Source organism: Monodelphis domestica, chromosome 5 (assembly GCF_027887165.1).
Source record: "Monodelphis domestica isolate mMonDom1 chromosome 5, mMonDom1.pri, whole genome shotgun sequence".
NCBI classification, from domain to species: domain Eukaryota; kingdom Metazoa; phylum Chordata; class Mammalia; order Didelphimorphia; family Didelphidae; genus Monodelphis; species Monodelphis domestica.
The window spans coordinates 92,676,722-92,690,139 of record NC_077231.1 but is presented as its reverse complement, the minus strand read 5'-3'; the positions used below and the strand labels follow the sequence as shown (position 1 = coordinate 92,690,139).

The 13,418-nt window shown below is 45.2% G+C and overlaps 1 protein-coding gene across 2 annotated transcripts in view; it reads left to right on the top strand.

The window, feature by feature from the left end:
- The first annotated feature begins 366 nt into the window (after nt 1-366).
- Nucleotides 367-13,418, top strand: part of SLC41A2 (solute carrier family 41 member 2) — a 139,138-nt gene continuing 126,086 nt past the window's right edge. The window contains exon 1 of one of the 2 annotated variants that reach the window (XM_007503355.3): nt 367-779. The gene's annotated coding sequence lies outside the window, so the exon portion shown is untranslated. The remainder of the gene's footprint in view (nt 780-13,418) is intronic. The other variant, XM_007503356.3, reaches the window with a different exon arrangement.

Here is a 13,418-nt window from a genome sequence, read left to right as displayed (position 1 = left end):
AGCCTGTCATTACACAGATCAGGAGAATGAGGTCCAGAGAGAAGATTCGGGGCGGGGTGCAGGTGGAAGGGAACTCCAAGGCCACAAGTCTTTGGCTGCCATTTGCACTGATGGGAATACTGAGGTCCCGCTCCCTTAGCGGCTGTAAGGAGAGTCAATAGTGGGGCGGGGTGGGAGGGGGCTTGCACCCTCGTGGCCACCGCCCCGCCCAAGGCGCCACATCATCAGGGGACTCCCAGCCCGGAGGCGTCTGCGGCGGTTGTGGCAGCAGCTGGAGCGGAGCGCCCCGCGCGTGCGCACATAAATCCGGCGCAGGGCTCGGAGGGGCGGGAGTGGTGAGGGCTGGAGCCGGACGCGAGCGCGGGCGGGGTGGGGCGGGGCTGGGAGGCGCGCGGACAAGTCGGGTCCTCCGGCAGGCTGAGGCCGACGGGCAAGGAGAGGAGGGGAGGGGTGCGCGGGGCAAGGCGCGCCCGCGCTCAGGACGACTCGGGGTCGTGCGGCGCGCTCTCGTTCTCGCTGTCGGTCTCTGGCTGCGCTTGCCGAGCAGGGACCTGTCACGGCGGTGGTGGCGACGGAGTGGAGCCGGTGGCGGCTGCAGCCGGGCCAAGCCTCCCCCCCCACCCTGGGGGCTTAAACTGTCACCCCCCCCCCGCAGCGCCGCCTCCCGGTAGCGCCGCCTCCCGGTAGCGCAGCCCCCCGCAGCGCAGCACCGCAGGTGAGGATGGAGGGAAGGTCGCGGCTCGTGCGGGGGCGGGGCCGGCCCCCCCAGCGCCTCCCAGGTAGGGCCCTGAGGTGGTGTTGGGGGTGGGACGGACCTCGGGGCCGGACGCAGCTGGAGGAGCCCATTCTACTGACAGGGAAACTGAGGCCCAGGGAGCAGAAACATGCTCTGGGACCAGAGACATGCCCTGGGGCCCAGCATCCTAGGTCTAGATCTGGCAAGATCTCCTAATCCGACCTCCCCATTTCACAGAGGGGGAAAACCGAGGCTCAGGATGGGGAAGGGACTGCCCAGTGGGTAGAACCTGGGTTCGAATCCAGATTCCGCCATTTAGGAGCTCCTTAACCACAGGCAGGTAAACGATTTGGGCCTCACTTTCCCCATCTGTAAGATGGGAGGGTCGGACTAGATGGCCCCAAAGCCCTTCTAGCCCCAGACTGGAGTTCGAGGTTCTGTGAGGGTAACCTCCATTTTTTCATCTTTAAGAGGAAGGAGTGAGACTCACAGCCCCTCACCAGGGACTCTGAGTCTAATGCTTTTTCCACAGTGGCCTGATGCCTGGGGATGGTGTGGGAATCACTGACCCCTTTTCTCCCGGTGGGCCTCAGCCTCCCTGTCTGTAGCTTGAAGCATCAGACTCTCCCCTTTCGCCTGCCACAGAGTTTAAAGGGAACAATCGGGTTGGGGGCTGGAGTCGAGGGGCCAGAACTCCCCTGTTCTACGGAAGGAGACTTCAGCAGAAGGGAGATGACTTGCCCAAGGTCACTACTCCCCGGTTGTCAGATGCCTGAATCTTGGGCCCTTCAAGTCCAGGCCCCGGGGGCTCTGTGGAGACCAGGAGGCTGCAGATTCCTGGTCTGTCAGGCTGAATGTCTAGTCAGAGGCCTCTGTGGCCCCACCCTGGCTGGAGACTAGGCGTGGTGATAATTTTTTTTAAAATCTTTCCCTTCCGATTTAGAATCAATACTCCTTATTGGTTCCAGAGCTGACGTGGGGTAAGGACTGGGCAATGGGGGTTAAGTGACTTGTCCAGGGTCACCCAGCTGGGAAGTGCCCAAGGCCAGATGGGAGCCCAGGACCTCCCAGGCCTTCTGTCCCGGCAGAGGAGGGGGCATCCCAGGGTGCTTTATGGAGCACCCATTAGGTCACATTCTCATGTCTCCTTTTCTCAGGGCCTTGAACAATGAGAAACCAGTCTGACAGATTCTGGGCTCTGGGTTCCAGTGTCACTGTAGCTGTAGCTGCTTTGTTACCCTGGCCAGGTCACTTCCTTTCTCCTCTCATCCCCTCCTAGTCAACATTGTTTAAATCCATTGGCCGCCCAAGGGAGGCTCCAAAGAGGACAGTGCCAGAACACTTCTTCTTCCCTTGAGGTGCCTCAGCTTGGGCCCAAAGAAGTAGAAGCCAAAGAACCTGGAGGAGGACTGGAAGCTTTCTTGTTCTTTCTTTGTCTGCTGTGGGCTGAAGGGAAGGAAGGGCCAGGATGCAGTAGGTGCCTTTTGAATGTTTGTTGAATGAGCGATTTTCTTGGGATCCTGCCAGAAAGGCTTCATAAAGGAGGGGCTCTTGGACAGAGATTTGTTCCCCATATTGGGAACAATTTGGGTGCCTGCCGGAAGCAGTGAGACATGACCCGCCGATAGGGCTGGGAGTCTGGAAGACTTCAGACGCCGGCGGGTTGGGTGGGCAAATGATTTTACCTCTTCTGACCTCTCTTCTCTCATCTGTAAAACGGGGATAATAGTAGCACCCACCTCTGGGGGTGTCTGTGAGGGTCGAATGAGGTAACCGATGTAAAGTCCTTTGCAAGCCTTAAATCTCTGTGTAAATACTAGCAGTTATCATCATGATTCTTATGTCTTATAGGGCTCAGGGAATGACTGGTAGTCTATTTTGGCTCCCCCAGAGTGTATTCTGTAAGAGGCAGCTGAGGAACTCAGATGGGGCAGGGGATGGATGGATGGTGATCCAGAAAGAGTCAGAGAGCAAAGGCCTCTAACAGTTTTCAGTCTGTCATTTCATGAAGGCAGGCAAGTTGGCTGGTGAGTTCTCCAGAAAAGCTTTTCCTGTGTTCACTGCACTCTCAGGGTCCCTATCTGCTAAAAATCACAGCTCACAAGTCCCCACCTCAGTGTAAACCCTCTAATAGTTAGCCAGAGGACATAATTAACTCCGAGTCAAGGCATTGAGAGAAAGATAGAGTAAGAAAAGTGGCAGTAAGATATTTTTCCCATCAGCTGGGAGCGCATTTTCCTGCAGATTCCCACACCATCAATACAGAGAAGGAGGGGATATGTTGAAAGGGTATTGACAGAGGGAACGTGTCTGGCCAGGGCACATGCATGGCAGGACGGCTCACACCTGCGGTGCTCCTGGGACCCCTCTGCTCTCCCCTGGGTGCATTGACTTTACCTTTTATAGCTCGGTTCAATGGATTCAGCTGGATGAGGAGTTTCCCTCAAACATGCCCTGGCCTGGCCCCACCTGGCTCCCCACAGAGCTATGGAACTTCTCTCTGCCTGGCTTTTGCTGGCTCTGCTGGACTCTTATTTTAAAAGCCAAAGGCTTTCCTTTAGAAATATAGCTGCTGTTCCCTAAGCTGTAAGACCTGTAGCTGCCCTGTGGATGCCAGAAAAAACTGAGCGTGAAGAGAATGGGACTGGTGTGTGAGATGTTATCAACATAAAATGGAAAAGACTTGGCAACAGGTTGGAGATGAGAAGTGAAGGAGAAGGGAAGAAGAGCTGGGGATCATTTCAAGGCTGTAAACCCTGGTGCCTGGGTGAATGGGTTGCTCTCAGGCAATTAAGGTGCCCTTTGCACTTTGCATGGGAAGTGTGGAGGTTGGGCAGGCTCTGTGCGAAGGATGGTGAGTTCTACCTATGGGACATCTAGGAGGAGAGGTCCAGCTGGCACTCAGTGTATGTCACGAGACAGCTTAGATCAGGAGTCATTAGATGGAAGCTTGAACCCTTGGGAGCCGATAAGATCTCCAGAGAGAAAATGTAACAAAAAAGAGAACAGTACTCACACACAATGCTGAGGGACTCTGATGGGGTATGGGATGGATGGTGATCCAGAAAAGGAGCCTGGCAGGTACAGTCAGACAGCAAAGGCCTCTTCCAGTTTTCAGGCTGTTACTGCATGAAAAGGCAAGCAAATTGTCAGTCAGGACAGACAGTCTGCTTGATTCTCCTCATTTGTATAGGGCAATGATGGAGGAAGTATTTGAACTTTTCAAAAAATTCTCTAGGACTATTTGAGTCTCCTTCCTGTTGTGTCCTTTTTCTATTTTGGTCTTTTCTGGGATCCTGAGAAATACAGAAATTAGTATAACCAGAAATGTGGAAAGGACATGTGAAATTGACCATCATGAAGGATTTAATAGAGCTAGGAAGGACCTCAGTAGCCATCCAGGCCATTCTGTTTTCCAGAAGGAATCTCCATATGTAGTGGACTGCTGCTTTTTAAAATTTAGTTTGAATAATGATAATGTCTTAGTCATTGTAAATATTAACCTCTAGTTATAACAGAATCTGAGAAAGCTAGGCAAGTATAGTATAGTGGTAGTCTCTCGTTAACGGAGGATGACGATTGTCTTTGTGCGTTTTCATCTATGATAGATGAGTGTGCACAAAGACACTTGTGCATGAAGGAGATTTAAGTGGAAAAGTCCTTGCACAGAGACAGTCCCACTCTCTCGGCGTTGGAAGCCTGGGTCCAATGGCACGAAAAATCGTTACACCTGGAGACTTCCTCAGCTGCATTGGATGGCCGTGTTTTGTGCTCCAACACGCCCTAAGCACTCCACAGTGCTTTGCTGCGTCGCCATCTCAGCCGTTGAACCTTCTTATGGGTTTCTTCCATCTGTTTAGCCGAAGCAGTCTTCACATGCTGGGTGAGCAAAGCCCTTGTTCACCAGACAGTCTTGCCCTTTGGGCATAGTTCCAAATTGCCCTCCAGAATGGTTGGATTAATTCACAACTCCACCAGCAAAGTAGTGTCCCTACTTTGCCACATCCCCTCCAGCATTCATTACTTTCCATAGCTGTCATGTTAGCCAATCTGCTAGGTGTGAGGTGATACCTCAGAGTTGTTTTGATTTGCATCTCTCTGATTATAAGAGATGTAGGACACTTTTTCATGTGCTTATTAATAGTTTTGATTTCTTTGGCTGAGAACTGTCTGTTCATGTCCCTTGCCCATTTATCAATTGGAGAATGGCTTGATTTTTTTGTACAATTGATTTAGCTCTTTATAAATTTGAGTAATTAAACCTTTGTCTGAGGTTTTTATGAGGATTGTTTCCCAATTTGTTGCTTCCCTTCTGATTTTAGTTACATTGGTTTTGTTTGTACAAAAACTTTTTAATTTGATATAGTCCAAATTATTTATTTTGTATTTTGTGACTCTTTCTAAGTCTTGCTTGGTTTTAAAATCTTTCCCTTCCCAAAGGTCTGACATGTATTCTATTCTGTGTTCGCCTACTTTTCTTATAGTTTCCTTCTTTATGTTCAAATCATTCACCCATTTTGAATTTATCTTGGTGTAGAGTGTGAGGTGTTGATCTAAATCTAATCTTTCCCACACTGTCCTCCAATTTTCCCAGCAGTTTTTATGAAATAGTGGATTTTTGTCCCCAAAGCTGGGATCTTTGGGTTTGTCATATACTGTCTTGCTGAGGTCTTACCCCAAGTCTATTCCACTGATCCTCCTTTCTGTCTCTTAGCCAGTACCAAATTGTTTTGATGACCGATGCTTTATAATATAGTCTGAGATCTGGGACTGCAAGGCCCCCTTCCTTTGTATTTTTTTTTCCATTATTTCCCTGGATATCCTTGATCCTTTGTTCTTCCAAATGAACTTTGTTATGGTTTTTTCTAAATCAGTAAAAAATTTTTTTGGAAGTTCAATGGGTGTGGCATTGTAGTTGCTTTTTGATTTTAAGTCAGATCTTTCTTGAAATATTGTTGTCCTTCAAATTTGGCCGCAGACACTTCCTAGTTGTGGGACCCTGGGCAAGTCACTCAATTCTAACTGCCTATCCCTTTCCACTCTTCTACCTTGGAACCAGTGCACAGTATTGATTCCAAGACAGAATGTAAGGGTAGAGAGGAAGGAAAGGAGGAAGGGGTGGGGGGAAGACTGTCCTTTCTCACTAGAAACTGAACTCTCATGACAAAATAAAACTAAGCAAAAACCCTGTCCAACACAGTGGCCATGTCTGACAATGCACCCATCATTTTACCCCAGGAGTACTCATTCCTCTCTGCCTACAAGAGGATGTCAGTTTCCTGAGTTCTTCTTCAGAGCCCCCATTGGTGTTTCACTTACTCACAGTCTGGCTGCTTCCAAATGAGCTGGTCATTCGTTTTGTTGTCGTAAGTGGATTGTTTCAATTCTGCTTATTTATGTCCTGGTTCATCAAATCTTTCCATGTTTCTCTGAATTATTCATGTGCCACAGTTATTCAGTCATTGGTAAGGAATCTCTGACTCATGGAACTGCACATCCAGAGAACCTGGCTGGGTTTACAATAATAAGAGCTGTAGTTGACATAACTAGAGATTTGCAGAGTCTTTTACCTCTGAAATTTTCATTCGATTCTCACAACAGGTTTGGGAGGTAGGTGCTGACATCCCTGGTTTAAAAATGAGAGGAGTGACTTGCCCAGGGTCACACAGGGAGGGCAGTAAGTGTCTCAGCACTCTCTCTGCTGTTGTTGAGGCCTGTACAGGTGATTTCCACCAGTTTGCAGAGAGGGGGGTCCTTGCCTCTAAAAAACTCCAGGACATATTTTTTTGTTTGTTTGCTTGCTTGAGGTGCTGGAGCAGAAGGGCTGTCCCATCCCTTGTACAATTATAACATGAAGGGAACTGCTAGGTGGCCCAGTAGATAAGAGAGAGGCCCAGAGATGGGAGATCCTGTGTTCAACTCTGGCCTTAGTCATTTCCTCATTGTGTGACTGTGGGCAAGTCACCCCCATTGCTGAGCCCTTACTGCTCTTCTGCCTTAGAACTGATACATGGTATTGATTCTAAGATAGAAGGTAAGAGTTGCGGGATGAGGAGGGGAGCAGAATTATATGAAGGAGATGCTCAAAGTAATTTTTTCTTTTTTCCCTCTTCACTTTGCCTTCTCCTTCTGAATCTAGGCTTATTTCTGTACCACTCCTTAGAAAGGCCCCAAAGGAGACCTTGAGAATAATCATTCCACTTCCTATGGCCCTTTCAACTATGTGACTTTATTTAACCTTTTTTTTTTTACTAACTTCTGGCTTAGACTCAATATTATGTATTAGTTCTAAGTCAGAAGAGAGGTATGGGTTAGGTAATCTGGGTTAAGTAACCCAGGGTCACAAAGCTAGGAAGTGTCTGAGATCAGATTTGAACACAGGACCTCCCATCTCTGGGCCTCACTTGGTGTCCACTGAGCCACCTAGCTACCTCCTGACTTCATTTAATATTTATAACTACCCTGTAAGTTGGGAGGAGGGGAAGGAAATGTGTAATTTTTCCATTTTATATGGAAATAGAGGTGTAGCTTAGGTGAGGACTAAGTCTGGAGTTGAGAAGACCTGAGTTCAAATCCAGACCCAGACTCTTAACTAGCTGTGAGTCTGAGCTTAACCTCTATTTGCCTCAGTTTCCACATTGAAAATGGGAATATAGCAGCACCTACCTCCCAGGGTTGTTGTGAGGATCAAATGAGATAATATCTGTGAAATGCTTAGTCTATCTGGCATTATAATAAGTGCTATCTTTGTAAGTATTAGCTATTATTGTTATTATTAGTGACAAAATAGTCTCAGCAGTGAAATGATTTTCCAAAGGACAAGTTGAAACCAAGCCCTAAGTCTTCTGTACCGTGTGTTTGCCAATATAGAATCTTTGTTGGTGATCCTTCTGTTCTGACCATCGGGCTCATTTGGTGTCCATTAGCCTCAGATTCTCTAGGTTCTTTTAGGGCAGGATGTGTGAGGCTCTAGTGAAAATGACTGGCCTGACTTCAGATATCATTCTTCCCAGGGTTACTTTCATTCTAAACACTGACAAAGCCTTAAATGGAGTATGTATATATCTATAATTTGTGCCGTTCCAGCTAGGCAGCTTCTGAAAGAAGGTGTTTGGAGGAGCCTGGGGCCTGGAGCAAGAGTTTTCATCTGCTTTTAGAACCAGCCTTGCTGCAATTCATCTACTAGGTCCCCCTCTTACCCCCCATCAACTAAACTGGGATTCTTGGGATTGTTAAAATGGAACAGTTTTATGTGATGACATGATAGATAAATGACCACCTAGAAACAAGGGAACTTGGATTTTAATCCAGATCTGCTAGTAGCAAATATCATGGCTAGGAAATAGGATTTAATCTTTTTATGAATAAAGATTACAATTATAATTAAGGATAACAATTTCAGCATATTTCTGGATGAATTTTAGAACCAATGCAATGGTTATAAATTAAAAAAAAATCTTTACCTTCCATTTTAGAATCAATACTGTCTATTGGTTTCAAGGAAGAAGAGTGGTAAGGACTAGGCAATAGGGGTTAAGTGACTTGCCCAGGATCTCACAGTTAGGAAGTGTCTGAGGACAGATTGGAACCCTCAGCCTCACATCTCTACACCTGATGCTGTATCCGCTGAACCACCTAGTTATCCTCAAATTCTTAATTCTGAAATGAACATTTTGAGAATACAACACAGGTTAGGGAGGCTGCCTGAGGATCAGAGCCCTGAGCCCAAGTATTAGTATCTAAGCCCAGCTTAGATACTTGTCTAAGGTTATCTTTTCTCACTTTTATTGACCATTTTACTTTGAAATGGAGAGTCAAGGAATTGTCTAGCTGTCACCTAGACAGAGGGAAGGGCTCCTCCTAGCACTGCTACCATCCAAGCATGTATGAGGATGTCTGGGTACCTCCGAAGGAGACAGGAGAAACAGGCCTCTGATGCAGGGTACAAAAGGCAAACTGTCTGTTATGAAATTCTGCTTAAGAGCCAGCCCTGTATCACCAGGAAAAGGGGAGGCTTTAATATCATTTTTATGTTTGGGCACTGAGTGGGCTGTGGAGTACTGAGTGTGAGTTGTCCAACGTCTCACAGCCAGTATATAACAGAAGAACTTGAACATGGGTCTTCCTGGCTTCAAGACAGCCTCTCTGTCTACTGTGCCATGTTGTACATAGCAGGCACATATTAAATACTTAATGATTGATTGATAATCTCATTTCCTTTTTCTGGACAAGGTAACGACGTTTGGGTTAGGTGAAATGTCCTAGACACAGCATAGTTCAACTTCTGCAAAGCATTTAAGAGACTTTCATGTTGTCTTTGTGGAGAAGAGATATGGTAATGTAGAGAGGTATGGTTAGATAATGCTATAGGATGGGATGATGGAACCCAAAGAAGAGTCATTAATGGTTCATTGTTAGCTCCCAAGGAAGTCTCCAGTTGATTACTTTAGGGATCTTGGCCTTTTTCTGCCCAACATTTTTACCACTGACTTTATGAAAATTTTGATGACTTGCTTGTCAAATCTGCAAATGAATTTAATAGGTAAGGGGTAGTTTTCATCCAAACTATGTTACAAGGGAATCACTTTAAAGACTGATATATATTAATTTAAGGTCGCCAAGGAATTCAGCTATGTAATTCCTAAATGAAAACTCAAGTCAGCAGTAAATCTTTTATGGAGTTTAATTACAATAGGAGTAAGAAAGGAATTAGAGATAGAGAGAGCGAAAAAGGGAGAGAAGGGAATAGGGCTTAAATACCCCTTCTGTTTAGGCTGGGCCAAAAGGCCCAAGCCCTTAGATAGCTGGGGCAAAGGAAAGAGATCAGTCCCTATTACTCACGTGACCAAAATGGAGAAACAGTCTCAGAGGCCCCCCACCTTCAGCTTCCTTCAGAGCAAGCTTCTCAGAGCACACCGAAACCACTCCGGCCAACTCCTCAAACCCCCCCCCCCCCAGTCTTCAGACCCCCCTGATCTTTAAGGAAACCCTCCAAGTTGCCTCCCCTCAGTTCTCACATCTCCCAATCACTGTCCATCAATTTCCCTGTGCCAATGGAGGCTCTAGCTTAACCCAGGACCTCCCAGAGGCTTTGCACATGTCTGTTGAAGGTCATATTTTCAAATAATTAAATCTTTGCTCCTTTGCTACAGCCCTTTCTAAATCCTGTTAACCTGAGTAGGGTAGAGATTGGAATAATTAAATTTTGATCTAGGCTGCAGCCCTTACTCAATCCTGAGGACTGAATAGGGTGGAGATTGATTCCAAGTATCTCCATTGTATCAATTCTAAAATCAATCATGACTCAAAGAAATTCCTGTTCTATGCTTAAGCATAGGTCAAAGACCTTTCCATTGTTCAGCAAAAGGTTTCTGTCCTAAAGTAATCTTAAGAAGGGAGAAGAAGGAACCTCCCGTGCCAATGGGATTCACATTCCAATAGTCAAGACCCACTATCAATAGGAAATTTTTCAAGTATGAAATTTCCCAATGGTGAAATTTCCAACATTTATAAGTCTAAGAAATTTTGAGGTTTACAACTAGAAAGGTGAATTGAATCAAATACAATTGAATTTAGCATAATAGTAAACAAAGAAGACACAATGCTCTCTTTCATTGGATGCCAGAAAGACTTCATACCTACCTCATCTGTGCTGATTAATTTTTAAAAATTTTATTTATACAAGTTAATTCAGTATACATCAAGGTCAAATAATTACTGTTTTAAATTGTTGTAGCATAATTTATATGTCTGTTCTAGACCCAGGAGGCACTATCCTAGTTTTCTCTTATTAGCACATTTGTGTGATGATTTGAACAAGTTTATTAATGTACCGTTTGAAAAAGCACATGTCATCTGGCCTCAAGAGACTAAATTAAAACCCAGAAGGAGTTTAGACAAGAGGAGTAAGATGTGGGTGGTCCTTAGTGTGGTTGTATTGTTGTTGGATTTTTTTTTTTAACTTTTACCTTCTATCTTAGTATCAATTCTTAGACAGAAGAGTAGTAAGGGCTAGGCAACAGAGGTTAAGTGACTTGCCCATGGTGACACAACTAGGAAGTATCTGAGTTCAGATTTGAACCCAGGACCTCCTGTGTCTAGGCCTGGTTCTCTATAATGTGTATTGTTGAATGAAAGCATCTACTCAGGTTATGAGGTGGAACTGGGGCCCACCACTTTGGGTAAGGGTCATGGAGCCATGAGAATTGTAGGTTTGGGTTCATCTCACTTTTCACTGAAGAGCACACGCTCTTTATAGTGTTAATATGGTGAGTTAGGATAACAGGTGCATTTATTACTAATTTTGGACAAAAGAGCCATCTTTTACTGAACACTAGTTCCCTTGGCATACCTTTGGTGATCTGGCACCTTCCCAGGTAAGAGTTCATATATTTTTTTAATTTTTATTTGGTCATTTCCAAACATTATTCATTGGAAACAAAGATCATTTTCTTTTCTTCCCTCCCCCTCCCTCCCACCACCTCTCCCATAGCCCACACACAATTCTACTGGGTATCACATGTGTTCTTGACTCGAACCCATTTCCATGTTGTTGGTATTTGCACTAGAGTGTTCATTTAGAGTCTCTCCTCGGTCATGTCCCCTCAACCCCTGTAGTCAAGCAGTTGCTTTTCATCGGTGTTTTTACTTCCACAGTTTGTCCTCTGCGTGTGGATAGTGTTTTTTAGATCCCTGCAGATTGTTAAGGGACATTGCATTGATACTAATGGAGAAGTCCATTACGTTGGATTGTACCACAGTGTTTGTCTCTGTGTACAATGTTCTCCTGGTTCTGCTCCTCTCGCTCTGCATCACTTCCTGGAGGTTGTTCCAGTCTCCATGGAATTCCTCCACTTTATTATTCCTTTTAGCACAATAGTATTCCATCACCAACAGATACCACAATTTGTTCAGCCATTCCCCAATTGAAGGGCATCCCCTTGTTTTCCAATTTTTGGCCACCACAAAGAGTGCAGCTATGAATATTCTTGTACAAGTCTTTTTCCTTATTATCTCTTTGGGGTACAAGCCCAGAAGTGCTATGGCTGGATCAAAGGGCAGACATTCTTTTATCGCCCTTTGGGCATAGTTCCAAATTGCCCTCCAGAATGGCTGGATCAGTTCACAACTCCACCAGCAATGAATTAGTGTCCCCACTTTGCCACATCCCCTCCAGCATTCATTACTTTGCATAGCTGTCATGTTAGCCAATCTGCTAGGTGTGAGGTGATACCTCAGAGTTGTTTTGATTTGCATCTCTCTGATTATAAGAGATTTAGAACACTTCTTCATGTGCTTATTAATAGTTTTGATTTCTTTGGCTGAGAACTGCCTGTTCATGTCCCTTGCCCATTTGTCAATTGGAGAATAAAGAGTTCATATTTTAAAAGTACATTATAGGTTATGAGCTTCTTTTATCACAACAACCCTGTGAGATAGACAGTGTGAGGCTGTCTATCCTCATTCTACAGTAAGTGGCTTGGAATAAGAATAAGCATTTATACAGTACCTGCTTTGTGCTGAGCACTGTCCTAAACACCTCACACTCAGTAGCTCACTTGATCCTCACAACAACCCTGGGATGTAGAGGCTATTATTATCACCCCCTCCCCCTCCCATTTTATAGATGAGGAAACCTGGCAGACAGAGGCAAAGCCCTGGTTTGCTCAGACTCACACAGTTAAGTAAGACAGAATCTGAACCCAGGACTTTCTGCCTCCAGGCCCAGTACTCTATCCACTCCCCCACCTCTCTCTGACTTAATCACAGATGGTGGCTCCAGGTCTTCCAGTTTTGTTATCTGTGTTATTCTTTCCAAGGCTTTACCTGCATTGACCCCCAAGTCCCTCACAAATAAGAATTTAATGATGTTGACTTGTTGGAATAATGATTATAATGTTATAGGCTCTACAACTTCATGAGATTTAAATATGAGTTGGACAGTAAGGCAAAAGAAAGTCCTCACCCCCCTTCTTTTTCTCTATCGCTTTCTCTCTCTCTCTCTCCCCCTCCCTCCCTCCCTCCCTCCCTTCCTCCCTTTCTCCCTTTCTTTCTCTCTTTTTCCTGGTAGAATTTGGTATATTTGGGTTAGGATTGGGCTTTTTTGTTTTTTAATGCATTTTATTAATGCTTTTAAGAAATATCCTTGTTACTTTTCAGCAACTCCTCCCACCCTAAAATCTACTCCTTTGTGCCAGAAAGGTAGGATGAAACAGATCCCCTCCACACCTTAGCCCCTTCTGACAATACCTCCTTTATTCCATCCCTAGAGTTCATTACCTCTCTGCTGAGAGGAAGAGGGCATGGGCATGTGTCCCAGGCAGTCTCCTGAAGTCATGAGTGATCACTATATTGAGTCAGCATTCAGCTATCTTTCAATGTTGTTTTCAAATGAGATCGTATCAGAACAGTGCTTACTTAGCACAGTGCCTGTATATAGCAGGTGATGAGTAAATATTTGTTCTTTTCCTCTTCCCTTACATTATTGTGGTCATTTTGTAAATTATTCTCATGGTTTTGCTTATATTTCTTTGTATCAGTTCATACAGCTGTGGATTGTGAGTCTGTTCTCTAAGACCACCTGAATTTGGAGAGGCTCATTGCCCTATAAGCCAGTCTGGCAGATAACTTTTCTTGGGCAGGAACTCTTGAAAATCATTGATTATGTTAAAATGTTTGTGTT